Below are 13,359 nucleotides of genomic sequence, written 5' to 3'. Positions count from 1 at the left end.
TTCTACTTACGCTATACCACGATTTTTTAGTTTTTACTTCGGCAAGAAAAATATATAAATGTTGCATAAAAATTCTACTCAATTCTCATTCCGCAAAATACACTTAACGCTTCCTTCTATATCTTTTTCCTACTTATACTGAGCCACGCTTTCATATTTTCACCACAGGAAAAAAAAAAAAAAAAAAAAACGGCATCACTCAAGACCCAAAACTTTTCCCTTTTATCTTGTCACGCACTTTTCCTTCTTTTTAATTCCGTAATTCATATTTTCATTTTCTTTCTTTCGCCAACCTCCATTCACTGTATTTCATCTTTCAAACTGTCACAGTAAAATTTCTACTGCTGCACATACCCGTACGAGCACACACACACACACACACACACACACACACACACACACACACACACACACACATTGCACCCCAAACATATCACAACGACACACCACACACAATTTTCTGTAATATTCCCAAACCTGAAAGAATGGTCAACCTTACAAAAGCAACACAAAATACTTCCTTTGAATATAACACAAAAAAGAAAACTATACTAATACAATTTTATCACAATATCGCGGAACACACAACATTCTCTCCAAGGAAACATTCTCTTGTCAAAAAGGAAAACTCCCTTCTTTCGGAAATGCTCTTAGATTGTTTGTTTGTTTTCTTTTGGATTCCACGCAACACACTTTCTGCAACACACCAACAACGACTCACATACGTAAAGAGGAGCAAAATATTTTTCCTCAAACATTAAAATAGCAAAACACCTGCTTATTTCCCTTTGATAATGCACGGAACAACGTCCAAACGCATCACATTTTCTCCAACACAGCAAAGCAGACAAAACACAGTCCATTCCCATCAACACTCGCTCATTACGCATGCGTCCTTCTTATTCATTCCACCTCCTCCTCCTCATCATCATCCTTGTTGCTCCTAATCACACAAAACACAGCTACCCCTAAAAGAAGAAGACCTAATCCCTTCGATTCCCATTTTCTGTTGCAATATCACGACAAGCCGAGTAAAAATAATACAAACCTGACGAGAAGCATAAAAAAAGGAAACAAGACACCCAATCCCCCGAATCCCATTTTATACTAACAAAGCAGAAAAAAACAGCCCAAACAACACCCCACCCCCCCCGCCAAAAAAAAAAAAAAAAAAACAGGGAGAGAAGAAAAGAAAACGTATAGGCACCAACAGGGTGCTAAGAAATCCTATTGCTCCGTCCACCTCTCAATCTGTGCCGAGACGAAGGCAGAACATTATGGCGGGAAGGGTGTGTCGGGCATGGCCAGGGCAACACGGGGACGGGAGGCGCGGCAGGGTGCTCTGACCTCTCCTGACCCCGCACGGAAGGCCCGGAGTGGCTGGCCTCGCTCCTGCCCTCGCCTCCCGCCCCGCACACACCAAATTATGTCCTGGGCTCCGGCAGCGACCGCCCCGATTAGCATTTACACCTCCCCCCCCCCCCCTCCTTCTCTCTCTCTCTCTCTCTCTCTCTTCCAGTACGTGACACCCGCTCAAAAAACGACTCTCAGCCACGTCCCTCCACCCCGCCCGTGTAAATAGACGTCATGCATCGCAACAAACGCGTAACCATGAACCCGCAAGTACCACCACCTCTATTACCAAGCCTCTAGATAACTTAAAAGTCCTTAGTATCAATGCGCGTAGCCTAAGAAACAAATTTGATGAACTGAGATGTCTTGCTCTGACAGAAAATTTTGACGTAATTGCTATAACCGAAACATTTATCGACACCACAAATATTGATTTAAGTACAGAATGCAACATAGATGGCTACTGACTCTTCAACAAAGATCGTTTAAACCGTAGAGGTGGTGGTGTCGCCCTTTTTGTCAAAAGGTATTTGCAACCCACTGACAGAACACCAAGAGACAGTAACGTTGAACATTTGTGCGTGCGAGTAAACATTGCAAAAGTTAATTTAAATATATCTGTTACCTACAGGCCTCCGGGACAATCACTCGAAAAAGATGTTGAAATGTACAGCGTTGTAAGGCAGTCACTTAATAACAGCGACTCACTGATATTAGGAGACTTTAACCTCCCCCATATCGACTGGGCGACACTGTCAGGTACAGAAGGCGAGTCATATAGAATGATCGATTTTTTATAAGAAAATTATCTAAGCCAAATGGTTTCTGAGCCAACTCGACAAAATAACATACTAGACCTTGTTATAACGACCCAAGATAACCTAGTCAGTAATGTCACGGTAGAACACCTCGGTTCTTGCGATCATAAATTAGTGCGCGTCGACATTAGAGCTCAAACATCAATGACTGAAAATAAAGTAATGGTGCCCAATTTCAAAAGAGCAAACTTCGTAGAAATCATATGAAAACTAACAGAAATACAACTATCAGATGACGGCAATGAAGAGGAAGCCTGGCTAAACTTTAAAAATCATTTACTCACTCAGCACATCACATTCGTCCCTATGAGTGAAAACCGAAGTAACACTAATAAAAGCCCACCGTGGTTTAATAGCGAAATTACACACTCAGTCAAAGAGAGAAAATTGTTTTACAGGTTAAAGAAAGAACATAGAACGGCCGAAAACATTAGACTTTATCATGATGCCAGGCGACGAGTAAAAAGATTAGTATGTCAGGCAAACCGTAAATATGAAGAAAATATTGCGGCACACTGTAAAAATAATCCGAAATCCTTCTTCAGTTACATAAACAACAGAAAGGTGATCAGAAGTGAATTGGACCTTTAACAAACAGTGACGGTGCACTAGTGACTGACAGCCAACACATTGCAACCTCTTAAACAATTACTTTTCCTCGGTGTTTAATATTAACAGCCTTCCCACCACTACCACCAACACCAGTACTAATGTAAATTTTGAGCATGCATTGCCTAACTTTGAAATAACAACCGATGAAGTCCTTAAAGCTCTTCAATCACTTAAAACAAATAAAAGTCCCGGACCTGACAAAGTATATCCTATACTGCTTAAAGAGGCAAAGAGCGAAATACTCTCTCCATCTGAGCCGTATTCAATATGTCCTTGCGACAAGGCATCGTCCCTTCGGATTAGAAAAAGGCTAACGTGACACCAATTTTTAAGAAAGGAGACAAAAAATTACCAGGTAATTACAGACCCATTAGTCTAACTTCAGTTGTAGGTAAGCTACTTGAGAACATAATTAGAGACAAAATTGTGAGCTACCTTGAAAGCCACTCATTAATTGGGGATTCACATCATGGCTTCCGTAACAAAAGATCCTGCCTATCAAACCTATTGACCTTCTATAACGACCTCTTCTCAGTTTATGACGTAACTAAATCATTAGACATAGTCTATCTTGATTTCCAGAAAGCGTTTGATAAAGTCCTACATCATAAATTAGTTTACAAATTAAAGCAAATAGGTATTGAGGGTCAATTACACCAATGGATCGCGAATTGGTTGAGCAACAGACAACAACGAATGGTGATTGACGGATTTAACTCAGAGTGGGCGCCGGTCACTAGTGGCGTCCCTCAGGGCTCGGTTCTTGGCCCAGTGCTCTTCATTATTTACATCAACGATGTGGATGTTGGACTCAATAATCGCATTAGTAAATTTGCAGACGACACAAAGATTGGTAACTCGGTTCTCACTGACAAAGACATGCAAAACCTCCAAGAGGATTTGCAGAAAATTTCAGCTTGGTCGGATAGATGGAAGATGCCCTTTAACGTAGACAAGTGCCAGGTCCTTCAAGTTGGAACAAGAAATAAGAAGTTCGATTACGAAATGCGCGGCGTTAAACTCAAAAGCGTTCAATGCGTTAAGGACTTGGGGGTCAAAATCGCGTCAAACCTTACAGTCTCACAGCAATGCATCGATGCAGCAAATAAAGCGAACAGAATGTTGGGCTTCATTAAAAGAAACTTTTTAGTCAAGAATAAAGATGTAATACTTCCGCTTTACAAAAGTTTAGCCAGACCCCACTTGGAATATGTGGTGCAGGTTTGGTCTCCCCACAAAGCAAAGGACATTGCTGAATTAGGTGTTCAGCGTCGGGCAACAAAAATGATCCCTTTCTTGCGCAACAAATCCTACGAAGAAAGGCTTTCCACCCTTAACATGTTCTCTCTTGAGAAACGTCGCCTCCGAGGAAAACTGATCGAATGTTTTAAAATACTTAATGGTTTCACGAATGTAGACAGATCAAAATGGTTTATGATCGATAACACTTTGCGAACGAGAAACAATGGCATAAGACTCAAATGTAGACAAGTAAATTCAGACTGCACCAAATTTTTCCTCACCAACGTTGTAGTGCGAAAATGGAATAAACTCCCACCTTCAGTGGTCCAGTGTAACACAATTGACTCCTTTAAAAACAAGCTCGACCGTTACTTCCTTGAACTTAATATTAACTAGAGTAGAAATGCAACGTTTTGGAGCCATCTGATTAATGTAGAATCACTTAGGTTTAAGGACAGACCACCTAGTCTGGACCATGTGGTCTGTGTGGTCTGATTTTCTATGTAAATCTACGTAAATATCTCTCTCACAAGGTCTTTTATGTGGGAAATCCGTCCATTCTTCAGGTTTCATTAGCTTTAGACTATTTTTTATCTGCGTTTCATTTCCGCGCCCACTTATCCCGCTTTCTGATTTATTTCTTCTTTTCTGTTTTCTTATATCTGCTGCCTCTTCATTTTTGTTTATTCTTTGTCTTCCTCCGTTCACTTCTTAATATTCTGCTTCCTCTTTCTTCCTTTTATTACCGTTATCTTCTTTATCTTCTTCCCTTCTTCTTTTTCCATATCTTGTTACTTTTCTTGTTGTAGTTCGTATTCTAGCTCCTCATTTTCCTCCTCTTATTGTCTTCCTTTTCTCTTTATCTTCCTACAAATTATCCCTTTCTCCTCCTCCTTATTTTCTTTTTCTTCCTTTTCCTACGGCGTCTTTTTACCTCCCCGTAACCTCATCTCTCTCTCTCTCTCTCTCTCTCTCTCTCTCTCTCTCTCTCTCTCTCTCTCTCTCTCTCTCTCTCTCTCTCTCTCTCTCTCTCTCTCGCCGTCTCTCTCTCTCTCTCTCTCTCTCTCTCTCTCTCTCTCTCTCTCTCTCTCTCTCTCTCTCTCTCTCTCTCTCTCTCTCTCTCTCTCTCTCTCTCTCTCTCTCTCTCTCTCTCTCTCTCTCTCTCTCTCTCTCTGTGTGTGTTTATTTTTCATATCCAACGTGTCCGTTTCTCTTATCGTATTTAACTCTTTCGCTGTAGCAGATATCACCATTAAATTTACTATCACTATATTACCTCCCAATCCACTGCCTACACATCACCACCACGCATTATTAACCTCATCATCAGACGTGTCCTCGTCTTCACCGTTAATAACACCACGATTCACTTCCACTATTATCCACTAATTGTTACTTTACAGAGACTTGTCTATTGACATCATATGCAATTTTTGTCACCTTCGATTCATATTCGCCATGTAAGAAGTGTCCACAAACTGCCCGAAAAAGCACAGCACTTGTGCGAACGTGGCGATTACCGTGGAATTTTTTTCTAAATGCGTAGGAACTTTTCTGAAGGTGTGGGCATTTTTTTGAAGGCGTGGAAACTTTTCTGAAGGCGTGGAAGCTTTTCTGAAGGCGTAGGAACCTTTTTTTTATTTGTGAGGGGGCTGTATGGAAAACGTGACAAAGAAAAGCTGTACAAGAAGACGTGGGAACCTTTTTTTTTTATTTGTGAGGGGGCTGTATGGGAAACGTGACAAAGAAAAGCTGTACAAGAACAAAAACAATAATATATTAAGACATCAATAAATAACAGTAGTATGAAAAAACTGAAAAAAAACATGAATAGGAACAACGCTCAAAGACTTCAATAAATAACTAATACGAAATAACAACGAAAAATATGAACAATGACAACAATGATAAGAATAATAATTTAAGCGATCTATAAATAACATTAAAAATCAATATGAAATAACAACGAAAAAAATATCCCAGAAACTCCTTCCTTCTCAAGCGCCAATGAATGTGTTGATGTGCAGGGAAGGTTTGTGTGTGGCAAACAGGGTGAAGCGAATAACACACACACACACACACACACACACACACACACACACACACACACACACACACACACACAGTCGTACACCGCTATCACCGCTCCTACTGTCACGCTTGTAATGCCATAACCGTATTTCACTGTTTGGAGGGAGCTGAACCCCCCTCACCCCCTCTGCCCTCATCGCCTGCCTCCTCCTCCCTTCCCATCCCCCACCACACCTTCCGTTCTTATACCTTCCCACTCCCCCTCTTCCCTTACAATATCCTTCCCCTACCACACACCTCCCTATTCCCCTGTTCCCTCTTTCCTGCCCCTTCCCCTTACCACAACTCTCACCCTCTCTCTCTTACTCTCCTCCATGATCTAGTTTCTCTCTCTCCCTTCCCTCTTAGCTCTCCCGTCATCACCTCCCATCATTGCCCGACGTCCCAACCTCTTCCCAGTCCCCTTGTTTCACCCGCCCCCCTACCCCTCCCCCTCCCATCTCCCCATCACCACAACTCACAGTCGCCTGATTTCCATGTCCTCCCCATCGCCCCATCCATCCTTCCTCTCCTCTATCTGACGCCTCAATAGCCCCTTCCTCCTTCCCCTTGTCCCTTCCCTAACCCTTCCTCGTTTCCCTTTATTCAGAGTCAATCTCCCTTCCCTCCCTCCATCCTCCCTTCGTCCTGTGCTCTCTTATTTGCCCTTTGCCTTTTATATATATATATATATATATATATATATATATATATATATATATATATATATATATATATATATATATATATATATATATATATATATATATATATATATATATATATAAAGACACCTACTGAACAGGCGCAAGCCACTCCCAGTGAGGTATATATGGGAGGTGAGAAGGAGCTGAAGCCTCCAAAGACCCTTCCCATGTCCTCACTAACCGTTTCCCTATTGTCTCATCAACACCTGAGAGCAGTTCAGCCTGATCTCTAAAGCCACATCCTCTCTTTAGCCACACCACACTACAGTCACAGAACCTATACACCTTTTTCCCAAATTCACCAGTCAAAATGGCTCAATTAAGCAAGGCCTCAGAGTCCCTGCCTGGGGGACCACAAATTCCCAGGAGGACTCCCTTCTGGCTGCCGACCTGAGAGGTGTCTTGATAACTCCTCGAACCTCTTTCTTCTCAATTTCTGCAACATTCGCGGTCTTCGCTCTAATTTTCATTCTGTGGAACATCATCTCTCCTCCTCTAAACCTCACCTTCTCTTCCTTACCGAAACACAGGTTTCTGAGGCTACTGACAGCAATCTCTCCTCTGTTCCCTCCTACTATCTCTATCCTCAATTTCAATCCACAGCTGGCTGTTGCGCCTAGGTGCGCAACGACATCACTTGCTCGTGCCCACGACCTTGACTCTTCTGAATTTTCCACCATCTGGTTAAGACTTCACTGTCATTCTATTACTAAATACATCTGTGCTGTTTATCTCTCACCTAACTCTACCAACTATGTAAAATTCTTTGACTATTTGAATTCTAAAGTGGAGCACATCTTGACCCACTCTCCCGTCGCTGAAATCTCCATCCTAGGAGATTTCAATGTTCACCACCAGCTTTGGCTTTCATCCTCTTTCACTGACCATCCTGGTGAACAAGCCTACAACTTTGCTATCCTCAACGACCTAGAGCAGTTGGTCCAGCACCCTACACGTATTCCTGACCGTCTTCGAGATCGGCCCAACATTCTAGACCTCTTCCTTACCTCAAACCCTTCTGCTTATTCTGTCAAACTGTTCTCTCCGTTGGGCTCCTCCGATCACAATCTTATTTCTGCATCCTGTCCTATCGCTCCTGTACATCCTCTGGACCCACCGAAGAGGCGATGCTTCTGGCATTTTGCTTCAGCTCGGTGGGACGACCTGAGGATGTACTTTTCCGATTTCCCGTGGAATGATTATTGCTTCCAGGATAGAGACACCGCTGTGTGTGCTCAGCGCATCACAGAGGTGATTGTCTCTGGAATGGAGGCATACATTCCTCGTTCTTTCTCTACTCCTCACACTAAAAAGCCTTGGTTTAATCACGCTTGTTCTCGTGCTGTCAATGATAGAGAGGTAGCTCACAAAAGATACCAGAGCCTTCAAACTAATGCTAATTATGAACTTTACATTTCTGCCCGAAATCGTGCCAAATCTATTCTCCGACTAACCAAAAATTCTTTCATTAATAGAAAATGTCAAAACCTTGCTTTCGCTAACTCTTCCCGTGACTTCTGGCATCTAGCCAAAAACATCTCCTCCAGCTTCACTTCTTCATCTTTCCCTCCACTCCTCAGTCCTGACGGCAACACTGCCGTCTCATCTATCTCTAAGGCTGAACTCTTCTCTCAAACTTTTCTAAAAACTCCACTCTGGACGATTCTGGGCATATTCCTCCTACTCATCCCCCCTCTGACTCCTTTATGCCTGTTATAAAGATTCTTCAAAATGATGTTTTCTATGCCCTCTCTGGCCTCAATCCTCAGAAGGCTTATGGACCTGATGGAGTGCCTCCTATTGTCCTTAAAAACTGTGCCTCCGTGCTGTCACCCTGCCTGGTCAAACTCTTTCGCCTCTGCCTGTCAACATCTACCTTTCCTTCTTGCTGGAAGTATGCCTTCACACAGCCTGTACCTAAGAAGGGTGACCGCTCCAATCCCTCAAACTACCGTCCTATTGCTTTACTTTCTTGTCTATCTAAAGCTTTTGAATCAATCCTTAACCGTAAGATTCAAAAGCACCTTTCCACTTCTGACCTTCTATCTGATCGCCAGTATGGGTTCCGCAAGGGGCGTTCTACTGGTGATCTCCTAGCCTTCTTAACTGACGCTTGGTCATCCTCTCTTAGCCGTTTCGGTGAAACTTTCTAAACTTTCTAAACTTTCTAAACTACCCTCCTACGGTTTCTATCCTTCTCTCTGTACCTTTATCTCCAGTTTCCTTTCTGACCGTTCTATTTCTGCCGTGGTAGACGGTCACTGTTCTTCCCCTAAATCTATTAACAGTGGTGTCCCACAGGGTTCTGTCCTATCTCCCACTCTTTTTCTGTTGTTCATTGATGATCTTCTTTCCAAAACGAACTGTCCTATCCATTCCTACGCCGATGATTCCACTCTGCATTATTCAACTTCTTTTAATAGAAGACCCACCCTTCAGGAACTTAACGACTCAAGGCTGGAGGCTGCAGAACGCTTAGCCTCAGACCTTACTATTATTTCCGATTGGGGCAAGAAGAACCTGGTGTCCTTCAACGCCTCAAAAACACAGTTTCTCCACCTATCCACTCGACACAATCTTCCAAACAACTATCCCCTATTCTTTGACAACACCCAGCTATCACCTTCCTCAACACTAAACATCCTCGGTCTATCCTTAACTCAAAATCTCAACTGGAAACTTCATATCTCATCTCTTACTAAATCAGCTTCCTCGAGGCTGGGCGTTCTGTACCGTCTCCGCCAGTTCTTCTCCCCTGCACAGTTGCTGTCCATATACAGGGGCCTTGTCCGCCCTCTTATGGAGTATGCATCTCATGTGTGGGGCTCCACTCACACAGCTCTTCAGGACAGAGTGGAGGCAAAGGCTCTTCGTCTCATCAGCTCTCCTCCTCATACTGATAGTCTTCTACCTCTTAAATTCCGCCGCAATGTTGCCTCTCTTCTATCTTCTTTCGATATTTCCACGCTGACTGCTCTTCTGAACTTGCTAACTGCATGCCTCCCACACTCCCGCGGCCCCGCTGCACTCGACTTTCTACTCATGCTCATCCCTATACTGTCCAAACCCCTTATGCAAGAGTTAACCAGCATCTTCACTCTTTCATCCCTCACGCTGGTAAACTCTGGAACAATCTTCCTTCATCTGTATTTCCTCCTGCCTACGACTTGAACTCTTTCAAGAGGAGGGTATCAGGACACCTCTCCTCCCGAAACTGACTTATCTTTCGGCCACCTCTTTGGATTCTTTTTAGGAGCAGCAGTAGCAGGTTTTTTTTATTTAAGTTTACTTTTTTGTGCCCTTGAGCTGTCTCATGTGTTGTAAAAAAAAAATATATATATATATATATATATATATATATATATATATATATATATATATATATATATATATATATATATATATATATATTTTTTTTTTTTCTTGTTTCCTCTTAGTCTCCTCTTTCCTAATATATTTCACCCTATATGCTTTTCCCCTCTATTTCTCCTTTTCTTCTTTACTCTCAACACTCCCCCACTTTATATAATTATGTTTGAAGGAAGGCAAAGACTGTCAAGTAAAAGTGGCACTTGTCAAGTTGTCATCCTCTTACACTTTACAAACTGTGAGTGGAGTAGGTAGGAAGACACCTACTGAAACGTGTGCAAGCCACTACCGGTGAGGTATATATGGGAACCGAGGAGGGTGCTGAGGCCCTTCAAAAACCCTTCTCATGTCCTAACTAACCGTTTCCCTATTCTCTCATCAACACCAGAGAGTAGTCCAACATGCTTTCTAAACACAGATCCTCTCTCTTTCCACACCACACTGTAGCAGCGCTCGAATCGCGTGTTCCTTCCCCTCAGTGACACAAGAAAACGGGGTGCTGCAAAGAGAGACTAAGATTCTCAGTGTTTTCATGTAATGTCCATCGTCACTGTGTCTGTCAGTCTGTCTTGTCGCGTCTTCATCGTTAACTTTCCTTGTATTCGTTTACCTTTGACTGTCCGTCCACGTTCTCTTGTTGTCCACCGTTACACATTGTTATACACATACACCAACACTTAAATGTTAACCTACACAAACAACATTCACACAAACGCATACCCACACAAACACCTTTTTTTTGTGTTGTGTTTGTCTTAATGACTTGTTGTATTTTTGTGCAATAAAGCAACCCTAACGGATACTGAGTTTCATTATCCGTGAACCGACTAGCACTTATAACACTCGCTACCACCAACAATTGGTGACCCTGGAGTGTTGCTATGGTTCAAGGTGGCTTATAGCCGGTGCCGTTTTAAGGGCACTCTCTCCTAGAGTGGAGGACCTGGGCAGGGTAACTTGTCCATTCGTCCGCCCTCTCCTGGGGCAAAAATCCTCACCTCCATTCGGGGTTCGTGGGGCTGAGCACTCAGGTCGGGAGAAACATTACGCCATAGGCGTAGTTGCCACCTTCAGGGTTTTCCCCCGCCCTCCCCTAGGCGCCTTCTGCGCCTTCCCCAGGCACCCTCTGTGCCTTCCCCAGGCACCCTCTGTGCCTTCCCCAGGCACCCTCTGTGCGCCTCTTCCAGGCACCCTCTGTGCGCCTCTTCCAGGCACCCTCTGTGCGCCTCTTCCAGGCACCCTCTGTGCGCCTCTTCCAGGCACCCTCTGTGCGCCTCTTTCAGGTTCCCTCTGTGCGCCTCTTCTAGGCTCCCTCTGTGCGCCTCCTCCAGGCATCTTCAGCGCCCTTCAGGCATCTTTTGTGCCCCATGGTGCTTCTCCCGGCGCTCACCCACCCACCCCCACCCTTCCTCCTCCCTGCTTTTCTGCTGGTCCGGCGACTGAGACACGCACATCGTGTGACACACTACACAGACTCAGTGAACACTCAAACACAGTGCGACATATTACTGAGACACACAGTGCCACACACTCAGTGTACACGCCACACACAGACTCATTGTACACGCCATACAGACAGTGTATACGCCACCACACACCGCAGACTCAGTGTACACGCAAACACAGTGTGACACCCCACTGGGATTACTAGCTGCCCCCTGGATTAACCACCGCCTCCTGGATCTACCACCGCCCTCTTGGATTATCCTACACTTGTGGATCTATGTGTACAGTGCAGTGTGTCCAGCAACAGTTCAGTGCAGCAAGTCCCCAGCAACAGTTAGTGTCACAGTGTTCCCACTAAGTGTACAGTGTTGTTTTACAGTGCTTTCTTGGACACTGGTTCACTCCCGGGCCACTGAGGTCCCTAGCAAGCGCCAGTTCCTATACTAAACGCAGTTCGTTCTACTCTCACGTACTGCCGTGGATCCTGGCCCGTTGTACGCCAGCGCCTTGCCAACACCGTTCAACTTCACCATGTCTGACGACGACAACTCTTCCGCTGCGGCGGTGTCCTTCAAAGCGCCGCCCTTCTGCTCACACGACCCGTCCATATGGTTCTCGATTTTGGAGTGCGGATTCAAGACCGCCAAAATTACTAACAGCCTTACTCAGTACACTCACGCTGTTAGCCTCCTGCCCGCCGACGTCCTTCCACAAGTCTCTGACGTCATCGCCTCAGCCTACAACTCTGATCATGCCTATGAAGACCTGAAGACTGCCCTACTCCAACGCCTTCAGTCTTCTGTCGCCACCCGCCTCCGTGAACTCCTCTCCAAAGAAGAGTTGGGTAATGAGAAACCGACGGACCTCCTACGCCGCATGAAGCAGCTGCTCGGCGAAAAGTACCAGTCTTTCGACCCAGACTTGTTCAAACAGCTGTTTTACCAACGTCTGCCCCCTGCTGTCCAGCGCAGCCTCTTCAGCGTTAAGGACGACCTGAAGCCCGACGCCATTGCCAAGTTAGCAGACGAATTCATGGCAACTCTACCTGGACCGGTAACTTCCTCAGTGTCTTCCGCCGTCTCCGAAAGGACCACTCAATTTGACGAACTCGTCAAGCAAGTCTCCCTGCTCGCGACGAAAGTCACCTCTCTTGAGGAGCGGCTCGATCGCCGCCTCGCTCCCCACTCCTCACCGACGTCGGCGCCGCTCCCGTTCGAAAAGCCCAGGACTCTGCTGGTACCACAAAAACTTCGGCGAGAAAGCTACGAGGTGTACCACCCCGTGCACTTACAAGGCGTCAAACTCCAAGGACGAGCACTAGTGCAGCATAGCGCTCGTCATCAACCCTCAGCGCTGCTCCACCTTCATGATTGCCGTTCCAACACAAAGTTCCTGATTGACACCGGCGCTGATGTCAGTATAATCCCAGCAACCGCCAGTCAGCGAACTCTACCTCCACTCTTGCACCTGTACGCCGCCAACGGTACCAAAATACCTGTCTACTCGCGACACACCATGCAAGTGGACCTTTACCTACGACGTTGCTTCGAATGGACCTTCTACGTCGGGAACGTCTCGCAGGCAATCCTCGGAGCTGACTTCCTAAGGCACTTCAACCTCTTAGTCTGTTGGTGGTAGCGAGTGTTCTAAGTGCTAATGGGTTCACGGATAGAGAAAGTCATATCCGCCAGGGTTACTTTATTGGACAGAACTTACACACCTCATCACGACAAGGACAACAC

Source organism: Eriocheir sinensis, unplaced genomic scaffold (assembly GCF_024679095.1).
Source record: "Eriocheir sinensis breed Jianghai 21 unplaced genomic scaffold, ASM2467909v1 Scaffold330, whole genome shotgun sequence".
NCBI classification, from domain to species: Eukaryota; Metazoa; Arthropoda; class Malacostraca; order Decapoda; family Varunidae; genus Eriocheir; species Eriocheir sinensis.
Note: the sequence above shows the minus strand (reverse complement) of the source record.